The sequence below is a fragment of the Chlorocebus sabaeus genome, chromosome 1 (assembly GCF_047675955.1).
Source record: "Chlorocebus sabaeus isolate Y175 chromosome 1, mChlSab1.0.hap1, whole genome shotgun sequence".
NCBI lineage: Eukaryota > Metazoa > Chordata > Mammalia > Primates > Cercopithecidae > Chlorocebus > Chlorocebus sabaeus.
This window is the reverse complement of record NC_132904.1, coordinates 37,541,633-37,554,488: the sequence shown is the minus strand read 5'-3', so window position 1 is coordinate 37,554,488 and position 12,856 is coordinate 37,541,633.

Sequence of the window (12,856 nt, the reverse complement as noted above, 5' to 3'; positions counted from 1 at the left end):
GTAGAGAGGATAAATACAAGGGGGATAAGATTAGAAGCATCAAGACAAACAGAAAGTAGGTGAGTAATCCAAGTGAGAAATGACTAGGGCCTTGGTAGTAGGAATGCAGAGAGAATCAGACTTGAAAAACATTTCAGGCAGTGGTTTCCAAACTTGTCTGCACGTCATTTGGGAGGTCTTCAAAGAAGCTTGTGATTTAATTGATCTGGGTGTGGTCTGGCCTTTGGAATTTTGCCCAGATTATTTTTATGTGGAGGGAATGACTAAGAGTATAAAATCAGTAGAAATCAGTTACTGACTAGATGCAGGTGAGAATGTGGGACAGGAATCAAGGATAAATGAAACCCCAGATTTCTAGCAAGGGTCACTTGGCAGAGTTGAACCAACAAACAAGTTATTCAGGACCCCACAGGGCCACTGGTCCATGGTGGACATCCAATACATATCAGTTGAATAGATGAGAAGATGACAGAGAGCAGGTTTTGGGAGAGAAGACAATAATTTCAGTTTCATATGCATTGAATTTGAGATATTGATGCCTCCTTCCTATCCCTTGGATCAGTTTCCAAACCCTCCTCCTCTACCCTAGTTCAGGCCCTTGTATTCTGATATTTAAGATGACTCTCCTAGGCTCCTCTAAATTAACCTCCAACTAGCTCCATGCTGCACACCAGTGTCAGATTCATTTTCCTAAAATAGAGCTTTCATTGGGTCACTTCCCTACTCAAAAATCTTCAATCATATCTATCTTTATAACTCCTTAGGCATTTAAAAACCTTAAAATTCTGGTTTTAATGTACTTTTCCATCTTATTTCCCACTCATATCCCGTAAGATGCTGGTTATTTTTGTCTATTCATAGTTTCCCAAATACATCCTATACTTCCCTGCCCCTTGAGCCCTTGGACACTCTCCGTCCAGCCTGTAAGCTCACTGTCTTCCTCTCTGCCAAGTCAAAATCTACCATCTTCCAGCATCCAATGTTGGTTCCTGGGGGCTTCCCTGACCACTCTTTAAGAAAGTAATTTCCTCCCCTTTTGAAGCCATGTGGCACTGTACATGAAAGCCCTCTGACATCTGGCATTCCCAAAGATTATCTGAAACAAATTCATTTCAGTAATCTGAAGAAGAAATTAGAATTTTTTGATCCACTTTTATGCCTGGAAATGCAAAAAACGGAAAGGCAGCCTGGCAGTGGCACTGTGTTCCAGCTAAGGCCATCCTTCCCGTGTGTGCTCCCAGACAATGACTAAAGACAGCAGGGATTCTAAGGCTCATAACCGCATGAAGTAGACTCCTCTGATGGACAACTTTGGTTGGAGGACTCCCACATCAGCCCTGCTGAACTGTTTTTAGAACTGTACTGCAATCTAAGACTCTTCCTACCCAACTTTTCTTCCTTCCCTCTCTCCTCCACAGGGGTTAGAGTTATATCATGGCCTTATGGCTCTCCTGGCCTCCTCTGGCTCCCTCCCCATTTTCCCTCACAGACTATTACCCAAATAATCTCTTGCATGACTAATACTGTCTTACTGTTTCTCAGAGGATCCAATATAACACACTAAGGTTTCAACTGTTTTAAAATTAATTTTTCTATTTGATTTTTATGAAATGTAGGGAACAATTCTCCATAATTTCAGTCAAAGACAATTTAGTTTCCAAGAAATATATTAACAAAGCATAAAATTTGATATGGCGAGCTCTGTTCCAAGATGGCCAAAGAGGAACAGCTCCAGTTTGCAGCTCCCAGCATGATCGACGCAGAAGACAGGTGATTTCTGCATTTCCAATTGAAGTACCTGGTTCATCTCATTGGGACTGGTTGGACAGTGGGTGCAGCCCATGGAGGGTGAGCTGAAGCAGGGTAGAGTATCGCCTCATCTGGCAAGTGCAAGGGTTCGGGGGATTTCCCTTTCCTAGCCAAGGGAAGCCATGACGGAACTGTACCTGGAAAAACAGGACACTTCCACCCAAATACTGCACTTTTCCCAAGGTCTTAGCAACTGGCAGACAAGGAGATTCTCTCCCACACCTGGTTCAGTGGGTCCCCTGCCCACGAAGCCTTGCTCACTGCTAGCGCAGCAGTCTGAGATCGAACTGCAAGGTGGCAGCCTGGCTGGGGGAGGGGTGTCGCCATTGCTGAGGTTTGAGTAGGTAAACAAAGCAGCTTAGAAGCTCGAACTGGGTGGAGCCCACCACAGTCCATCAAGGCCTGTCTCCATAGACTCCACATCTGTGCACAGGGCATAGCTGAACAAGAGGCAGCAGACAACTTCTGCAGACATAAGCATCCCTTTCTGACAGCTCTGAAAAGAGTAGTGGTTCTCCTAGCACAGTGTTTGAGCTCTGAAAATGGACAGACTGCCTCCTCAAGTGGGTCCCTGTCCCCCGTTTAGCCTAACTGGGAGACACCTCTCAGTAGGGGCTGACAGATACCTCATATGGGCGGGTACCCATCTGGGACAAAGATTCTAGAGGAAGGATCAGGCAGCAATATTTACTGTTCTGCAATGTTTGCTGTTCTGCAGCCTCTGCTGGTGATACCCAGGCAAACAGGGTCTGGAGTGGACCTCCAGCTAACTCCAACAGACCTGCAGCTGAGAGACCTGACTGTTAGAAGGAAAACTAACAAACAGAAAGGAATAGCATCAACATCAACAAAAAGGACATGTACATCAAAACCCCATCTGTAGGTCACCAACATCAAAGACAAAAGGTAGATAAAACCACAAAGATAGGGAGAAACCAGAGCAGAAAAGCTAACAATTCTAAAAACCAGAGCACCTCTTATCCTCCAAAGGATCGCAGCTCCTCGCCAGCAATGGAACAAAGCTGGATGGAGAATGACTTTGACAAGTTGACAGAAGTAGGCTTCAGAAGGACGATAATAACAAACTTCTCTGAGCTAAAGGAGCATGTTCAAACCCATTGCAAGAAGCTAAAAACCATGAAAAAATGTTAGATGAATGGCTAACTAGAATAAACAGTGTAGAGAAGACCTTAAATGACCTGATGGAGCTGAAAACTATGGCACGAGAACTTCGTGACACATGCACAAGCTTCAATAGCTGATTCAATCAAGTGGAAGAAAGGATATCAGTGATTGAAGATCAAATTAATGAAATAAAGCGAGAAAACAAGGTTAGAGAAAAAAGAATAAAAAGAAATGAACAAAACCTCCAAGAAATATGGGACTATATGAAAAGACCAAATCTATGTTTGATTGGTATAACTGAAATTGATGGGGAGAATAGAACCAAGTTGGAAAACACTTTTCAGTATATTATTCAGGAGAACTTCCCCAACCTGGCAAGGCAGGCCAACATTCAAATTCAGGAAATACAAAGAACACCACAAATATACTCCTTGAGAAGGGCAACCCCAAGACACATAATTGTCAGATTCACCAAGGTTGAAATGAAGGAAAAAAATGTTAAGGGCAACCAGAGAGAAAGGTCAGGTTACCCACAAAGGGAAGCCCATCAGACTAACAGTGGATCTGTCTGCAGAAACCCTACAAGCCAGAAGAGAGTGGGGGCCAATATTCAACATTCTTAAAGAAAATAATTTTCAACCCAGAATTTCATATCCAGTCAAACTAAGTTTCATAAGGGAAGGAGAATTAAAATCCTTTACAGACAAGCAAATGCTGAGAGATTCTGTCACCACCAGGCCTGCCTTACAAGAGCTCCTGAAGGAAGCAATGAACACGGAAAGAAACAACTGGTACCAGTCACTGCAAAAACATGCCAAATTGTAAAGAACATTGATGCTGTGAAGCAACTGCATCAACTAACGGGCAAAATAACCAGCTAACATCATAATGGCAGGATCAAATTCACATATAACAATATTAACCTTAAATGGAAATGGGCTAAATGCCCCAATTAAAAGACACAGACTGGCAAATTGGATAAAGAGTCAAGACCCATTGGTGTGCTGTATTCAGGAGACCCATCTCACGTGCAAAGACACACATAGGCTCAAAATAAAGGGATGGAGGAAGATCTACCAAGCACATGGAAAGCAAAAAAAAAAAAACAAAAACAAAAAAAAAAAAAACAGAAGTTGCAATCCTAGTCTCTGATAAAACAGACTTTAAACCAACAAAGATCAAAAGAGACAAAGAAAGCCATTACATAATCATAAAGGGATCAATTCAACAAGAAGAGCTAACTATCCTAAGTATATACGCACCAAATACAGGAGCACCCAGATTCATAAAGCAAGTCCTTAGAGACCTACAAAGAGACTTAGACTTCCACACAATAATAATGGTAGACTTTAACACCCCACTGTCAATATTAGACAGATCAACGAGACAGATTAACAAGGATATCCAGGACTTGAACTCAGCTCTGCAACAAGTGGAACTAATAGACATCTACAGAACTCTTCACTCCAAATCAACAGAATACACATTCTTCTCAGCACCACATCACACTTATTCTAAAATTGACCACATAATTGGAAATAAAGCACTCCTCAGTAAATGTAAAAGAATAGAAATCACAACAAACTGTCTCTCAGACCACAGTGAAATCAAATTAGAACTCAGGATTAAGAAACTGTCTCAAAACCACACAACTACATGAAAACTGAACAACCTGCTCCTGAATGAATACTGGGTAAATAATGAAATGAAGGCAGAAATAAAGATGTTCTTTGAAACCAATGAGAACAAAGACACAAGGTACCAGAATCTCTGGGACACATTTAAAGCAGTGTGTAGAAGGAAATATATAGCACTAAATGCCCACAAGAGAAAGCAGGAAAGATCTAAAATTGACCCCCTAACATCACAATTAAAAGAACTAGAGAAGCAAGAGCAAACATATTCAAAATCCAGCAGAAGGCAAGAAATAACTAAGATCAGAGCAGAACTGAAAGAGATAGAGACACAAAAAACCCTTCAAAAAAATCAATGAATCCAGGAGCTGGTTTTTCGAAAAGATCAACAAAATTGATAGACTGCTAGCAAGACTAATAAAGAAGAAAAAAGACCAGAATCAAATAGATGCAATAAAAAATGATAAAGGGGATATCACCACTGATCCCACAGAAATACAAACTACCGTCACAGAATACTATAAATGCCTCTATGCAAATAAACTAGAAAATCTAGAAGAAATGGAGAAATTCCTGGACACATACACCCTCCCAACACAAAACCAGGAAGAAGTTGAATCTCTGAATAGACCAATAGCAGGCTCTGAAATTGAGGCAATAATTAATAGCCTACCAACCAACAAAAAAAAGCCCAGGACCAGATAGATTCACAGTCAAATTCTACCAGAGGTACAAAGAGGAGCTGCTACCATTCCTTCTAAAACTATTCCAATAAATAGAAAAAGAGGGAATCCTCCCTAACTCATTTTATGAGGCCAGCATCATCCTGATACCAAAACCTGGCAAAGACATAAGAAAAAGAGAATTTTAGACCAAAGTCCCTGATGAATATCGATGTGAAAATCCTCAATAAAATACTGGCAAACTGAATCCATCAGCGCATCAAAAAGCTTATCCACCACAATCAAGTTGGCGTCATCTCTGGGAACATGGCTCGCTCAACATATGCAAATTGATAAACGTAATCCATCACATAAATAGAACCAATGACAAAAACCACACTATTATCTCAATAGATGCAGAAAAGGCCTTCAACAAAATTCAACAGCTTTCATGCTAAAAACTCTCAATAAACTAGGTATTGATGGAACTTATCTCAAAATAATAAGAGTGATTTATGACAAACCCACAGCCAATATCATATTTAATGGGCAAAAACTGGAAGCATTCCCTTTGAAAACTGGTGCAAGACAAGGATGCCCTCTCTCACCACTGCTATTCAAATAGTGTTGGAAGTTCTGGTCAGGGCAATCAGGCAAGAGAAAGAAATAAAGGGTATTCAATTAGGAAATGAGGAAGTCAAATTGTCCCTGTTTGCAGATGACCTGATTGTATATTTAGAAAACCCCATTGTCTCAGCCCGAAATCTCCTTAAGCTGATAAACAACTTCAGCAAAGTCTTAGGATACAAAATCAATGTGCAAAAATCACAAGCATTCCTATACACTGATAACAGACAGAGAGCCAAATCATGAGTGAACTCCCATTCACAACTGGTTCAAAGAAAATAAAATATCTAGGAATCCAACTTACAAGGGATGTGAAGGACCTCTTCAAAGAAAACTACAAACCACTGCTCAACAAAATAAAACAGGACACAAACAAATGGAATAACACTCCAAGCTCATGGATAGGAAGAATCAATATTGTGAAAATGGCCATACTGCCCGAGGTAATTTATAGATTCAATGCTATTCCCATTGAGCTACCAATGACTTTCTTCACAGAATTGGAAGAAAATACTTTAAAATTCATATAGAACCAAAAAAGAGCCTACATTGCCAAGACAATCCTAAGCATAAAGAACAAAACTGGAGGCATCATGCTACCTGACTTCAAACTATACCACTAAGCTACAGTAACCAAAACAGCATGGTACTGGTACCAAAACAGATATATAGACCAATGGAACAGAACAGAAGTCTCAGAAATAACACCACACATCTACAACCAAATCTGACAAAAACAATAAATGGGGAAAGGATTCTCTGTTTAATAAATGATACTGGGAAAAGTGGCTAGCCATATGTAGAAAGCTGAAACTGGATCCCTTTCTTACACCTTATACAAAATTAATTCAAGATGGATTAAAGACTTAAATGTTAGACCTAAAATCATAAAAATCCTAGAAGAAAATCTGGGCAATACCACTCAGGATATAGGCATGAGCAAGGACTTCATGACTAAAACACCAAAGGCAATGGCAACAAAAGTCAAAATAGACAAATGGGATCTAATTAAACCAAAGAGCTTCTGCATGGCAAAAGAAACCACCATCAGAATGAACAGGCAACCTGCAGAATGGGAGAAAATTTTTGCAATCTACCCATCTGAAGAGGTGCTAATATCCAGAATCTACAAAGAACTCAAACAAGTTTACAAGAAAAAAACAAACAATCCCATCAAAAAGTGGGCAAAGGACATGAACAGACACTTCTCAAAAGAAGACATCTATGTAGCCAATGGACACATGAAAAAACGCTCATCATCACTGGCCATCAGAGAAATGTAAATCAAAACCACAATGAGATACCATCTCATGCCAGTTAGAATGACAATCATTAAAAAGTCAGGAAACAACAGATGCTGGAGAGGATGTAGAGAAATAGAAACACTTTTATACTGTTGGTGGGAGTGTAAATTAGTTCAACCATTGTGGAAGACAGTGTGGTGATTTCTCAAGGATCTAGAACTGGAAATACCATTTGACCCAGCAATTTCATTACTGGGTATATACCCAAAGGATTATAAATCATGCTACTATAAAGACACATCCACACATATGTTTACTGCGGTACTATTCACAATAGTAAAGACTTGGAACCAACCCAAATGTCCATCAGTGATAGACTGGATTAAGAAAATGTGGCACATACACACCATGGAATACTATGCAGCCATAAAAAAGGATGAGTTCATGTCCTTTGCAGGGACATGCATGAAGCTGGAAACCATCATTCTCAGCAAACTATCACAAGGACAGAAAACCAAACACCGCATGTTCTCACTCATAGGTGGGAACTGAACAATGAGAACACTTGGACACAGGGTGGGGAGCATCACACACCAGGGCCTGTCGTAGGGCTGGGGGCTGGGGGAGGGATAGCATTAGGAGAAATTCCTAATGTAAATGACGAGTTGTTGGGTGCAGCAAACCAACATAGCACATGTATACCTATGTATCAAACCTGCACGTTGTACCCTAGAACTTAAAGTATAATTTCTTAAAAAAAGAAAAAAAAGTATCAAATTTAATCAGGCAAACCAATCTAGCCAGAGAAAACCAAAATATGTCTGCATTTCCCTCAAGAATTCATATGGAAGATTTCTGCAAAATCATAACAAAGAAACTGATTGCATTAAAGCTTCTAAATCCCATAAAGAATCATGTATTGGAAAATGTGTAGCATCATATAATCTGTCAGTAGGCATATGCTACTGCTGTTATTAACAAGTACACAAAATGATTTATTAAGCATCTTCTATGGGTCAAATATTGTATGAAGTACTTTATGTGGTTTGTTAATCTTTGCAATCACCTTATGAAGTGAGTATTATTAAGCGCATTTTTTAGAAGAGTAAACTGAGCCTTAGAGAGGTTAAGAGACTTGTCTAAGTTCCCACAGCGTAGGTAGTACACCATGTATTTTGTTTGTTTGTTTTTTGAGATGGAGTTTCACTGTTGTTGCCCAGGCTGGAGTGCAATGGCACGATCTTGGCTCACTGCAACCTTCACCTCCAGGGTTCAAGCAATTCTCCTGCCTCAGCCCCTCAAGTAGCTGGGATTATAGGCGCCCTCCACCACGGCCAGTTAATTTTTGTATTTTTAGTAGAGACGGGGTTTCATCATGTTTGTCAGGCTGGTCTTGAACTCCTGTCCTCAGGTGATCCACCAGGCTCGGCCTCCCAAAGTGCTGGGATTATAGGCATGAGGCACTGTGCCTGGCCTAGACCATGTTTTTAACCTCAGGTGAGTCCTACAGCTCTCCTGAGCCAGGCTGCCTCCCAGCAGAAACTGGGCTTGGCCCATAGGAAGGCTTCCTGGAGTCAGTTGTTTATGCAACACCCACTCTTCCAAGATGGGAATGACATTGTTCTTACTGCCTTTACTAGAGATAAGCAGTGACCAATGTTCACATACTCAAAATACAAAAAATCAACCATACAAAATAGAATTTTTAGAATAGAAAGGGGCCTTTGAGATCAGCCTAACATCTTCATTGAACCAATAAACTAGTGAGCATTTCCTCTATTTTACTGAGAGATATCTTTCAAGACTTACGTTTTAGATTTACCTATGTAAGCACTTTGCATCTCAGCCTATACCAAGGGAAGAAAACTCTTGGCCCAGGGAGAGGGAGTTGCAGACTGGTATGTACTGGATGGTTGTTTTGGTAAATTTTTTCAACTAAGAACACATTCCACTCCCACGCCACCCTGTGCTGCCACCACCAGAGAAACAATGATAGTTTCCATCTCCTGCTGCCCCTCAGGTGGTTCCCAGGGACATGAAACAAGGAGGGAGAGGTTCTTTCTTTTTCCAAGGTCATATGCGCATTCTATCAGCCAAGAGCCCAGGAACAGAAAAGGGAGAGGTAGCTCTGTTGTTTCTAGCAAAGAAAAGGGTAGTATTCCCTCTGACTTCTACGCATAAGGCATAACTTTCTCCCAAATGACAGATAATTGAATATTTTCCCTTCTCAATTTTAAAAGGTAATTCAAGATACAATTGCTTTTTCTGAAAAATTTGCTCTCTTAGGCAGACTGCCATTATCAACAGTAGTAGGTAAATATTCACTGTAAAGTAACTGTGTTTTTTCCCTCAAGCCAACATATGAAGATAATTTATGATATTAATGACCACAGTAAATACATGAATATCCTTTACTATATTTTTTTAGAGAAAGAAAAATTAGTTTTTTGTCATAAAGTATATTATTATTATTTTTTTTTTAGAGCTTGAGAAAACACTCTTTTCCTTTTCAGCTTTTATTTTAGACTCAGGGTACATGGGCAGGTTTGCTACCTGGGTATATTGCATGATGCTGAGGTTTGGGGTATAAATGACCCCCTCACTGAGGTACTGAGCATAGTAACCAACATTTAGTTTTTCAACTCTTGTCCCTCTCCCTCCCTTCCCTCTCTAGTCATCCCCAGTGTCTACTGTTCCCATCTTTATGTCCATGAGCACCCAATGTTTAGCTCCCACTTATAAGTGAGAACATGCAGTATTTGGTTTTCTGTTCTTGTATTAATTCACTTAAGATAATGGCCTCCAGCTTCATCCATGTTGCTGCATGGATGAACATGACTTTGTTCTTTTTTATGGTTGTGTAGTATTATATGGTGTATATGTACCACATTTTCTTTATCCAATCCACTACTGATGGGCACCCTAGCTTGATTCCATGTCTTTGCTATTGTGAATAGTGCTGTGATGAACATATACACACGCATGTGTCTTTTTGGTAGAACAATTTGTTTTCTTTTGGGTATATATCCAGTAATGGGATTGCTGGTTCAAATGGTAGTTTGCTTTAAGTTCTTTGAGAAATCTCCAAGCTGCTTTCCACAATGGCTGAACTAATTTTATTCCCACCAACAGTGTATAAGCATTCCCTTTGCTCCACAGCCTCACCAACACCTGTTGTTTTTTCACTTTTTAATAACCATTCTGACTGGTGTGAGAACGGTATCTCATTGTGGTTTTGATTTGCATTTCTCTGATGATTAGTCATGATGAGCATTTTTCATGTTTCTTGGCTAGTTGTATGCCTTCTTTTGAGAAGTGTCTGTTCATGTCCTTTGCTTACTTTTTAGCGTGGCTGTTTTTTTGCTTGTTCAATTGTTTCAGTTCCTTACAGATTCTGGATATTATACCTTTGTTGGATGCACAATTTGCAAATATTTTTTCCCATTCTGTAGGTTGTCTATTTACTCTGTTCATAGTTTCATTTGCTGTGCAGAAGCTCTTTAGTTTAATTAGGCCCCATCTGTCAGTTTTTGTTTTTGTTGCAATTGCTTTTTAGGACTTAGTCATAAATTCTTTCTCAACGTTGATGTCCAGAATGGTGTTTCTGAAGTTTTCTTCTAGGATTTTTATAATTTGAGGTATTACATTTAAATCACAGTGTAATTTGTTAGTGTAACATAACTACCGTATTCTTGATTCACTTGGGCCTTAGGTATCATAATAAGCAAGTCCATAAAAGAATACGCTTTGAATTGCTAATTAGATCATTAGCAATTTATTTTCAAACTAAGAAGCCCCAACTCTATTACTCTGAGGCCACAGATGGCCTATTTTTGTCATCAAACCTCAAAGTATATTTTCCCACGGAATGTTAAATATTTTCTTTACAAATGACCAGGATTTTAGAAATTTCCTTTGTAACTTTGTAGTAATATGTCAATATATACAAGCGTCTGAGTCCCTCTGATGTTCAAAAACTGTCATATCACCTATCCTTGGAATCTGAAAGTAAGGTTACATAGGGAACCACCAGTGTTCTAAGTCTGTTCCTTACTCTCCAGCCTCCAAAATGATTAAATTCTAAATTTTGTTTATTCAGGTGCCTCAAGACTGAGTCTCAGCTTAATCACTTTCTCCCAGAAGCTTTTCCTGACTCCAACAAAGGTTAGCTACCTCCTCATATACCCTCACAGCTTGTGCTTTAAGGTAAGTAAGGTTTTAACTGTAATCTCTGCTAGAATGTAAATGCTAAGATTCAGGATTAGTTCAGTCTTATTTACCACTAGAATCCCCAGGTTCTAGCATAGTGCTAGGAATTCAATACATACTAGAATGCCTTGCTCATTCTACCTGACCCCTTTTGCAGCATTTGTTATTCTAGAAGACTTTCTACTTCTCCTTCCTGAAAGCTCCCCTCTCTCACTGTGGCACACTCTCCTCTTGTGCGCCTCCCACCATTTTCATTGGTCTTCCAGTGGCTTCTTTCCTTCCGCCTTACCTTTATACTCAACCTCTACATTCCATCCTAGTCTATCTTCTCTGGGCCAAACATGGCAGGCACTTAATATGGGTGGAATGAAGGAATAAAATAATGTCATGCTTCAGACTCTCCTTGAAAAATGCTACTCATCTCCATAGTTTCAATGATTATGTTAACCTGATAAGGTCTAAATATTTCCAAAACTACACTTCTCATCTGGACAACAAACCTGTATCTCTAACAGCCCCCTTATGTCAATATGTTCATAACTAAATTTAGGATGTCCAATTAAACACAGCAGATTAATCATACAGAATTATCTCCTTTCCCACTCCAATCTCTGCTAAGATGATGGCAAAGAAATTTCTTTTAAGAAAAAAAGTACAAATCCACAAGGTCAAACAGAAGAGAATACAATGGTTACCCACAGATTCCTACAAGTTTTGGGATGGTGCAATGGTGCAAAGAGGATAGAGGTGAAACAACCAACTTTGGAGAGTACTGGAGTTAGGAGAGTATGGATGTAGTTTTTTTCCTCATCTTTAAGGACATTAATGATAGTTGCAATTTTTTTTTCTTCTTTCTTAATTGGCTCTGTTTCTTCTGAGTGACTTTTTGTTCTTTTTCTCCTTTACTGTTTAAAGGTTTCTAAACGCTGAAATAAATACAACAACAACAACAACTCAGCCTGTAGAATTCTGGAAGGGCTCAGCATAGCGGAGCACTAGATACTAAGGAGAATGAAGCTTATACACTAACTAGCTAGACTGAAAACATAGGAAGTGACAGTTTACCAAGAAATGAACTGTGATATACAGAACTACATTCCCAGCTTCTACTCAGGAATGCTGGAAGCTAGGCTTATATCTCTCCGGAAGATTAGAAGATCCTTCTCTGAGAAAATGAACAGCCTAAGGGGTAAAGACTTCCAGGTATTTGGAAGTCTACCCACAACAGTAAAAAAATCCACCATCAACAAGCCCTACCTATGCCCACATAGCTTCTATTCAGCCTTTTAATGCCCTATTCTTAAATAGGAACAGACAGGAATTCATATTACAAATATAAATGTCAGACAAAGATTAACAAACATTTGAGGAAAGCCTCTAATAAAATCTCAGAAAAAGAGAACATGAAGATAAAAAAGGCATCTGGAAGAAACAGAGCCAATTAAGAAAAAAAAAATTGCAACTAATGTCCTTAGAGATGAGAAAAGATACTGCACCCATAAAGCAAGTATAGGAGGCTATGAAAAACGAATAAACAGAAAAGAAT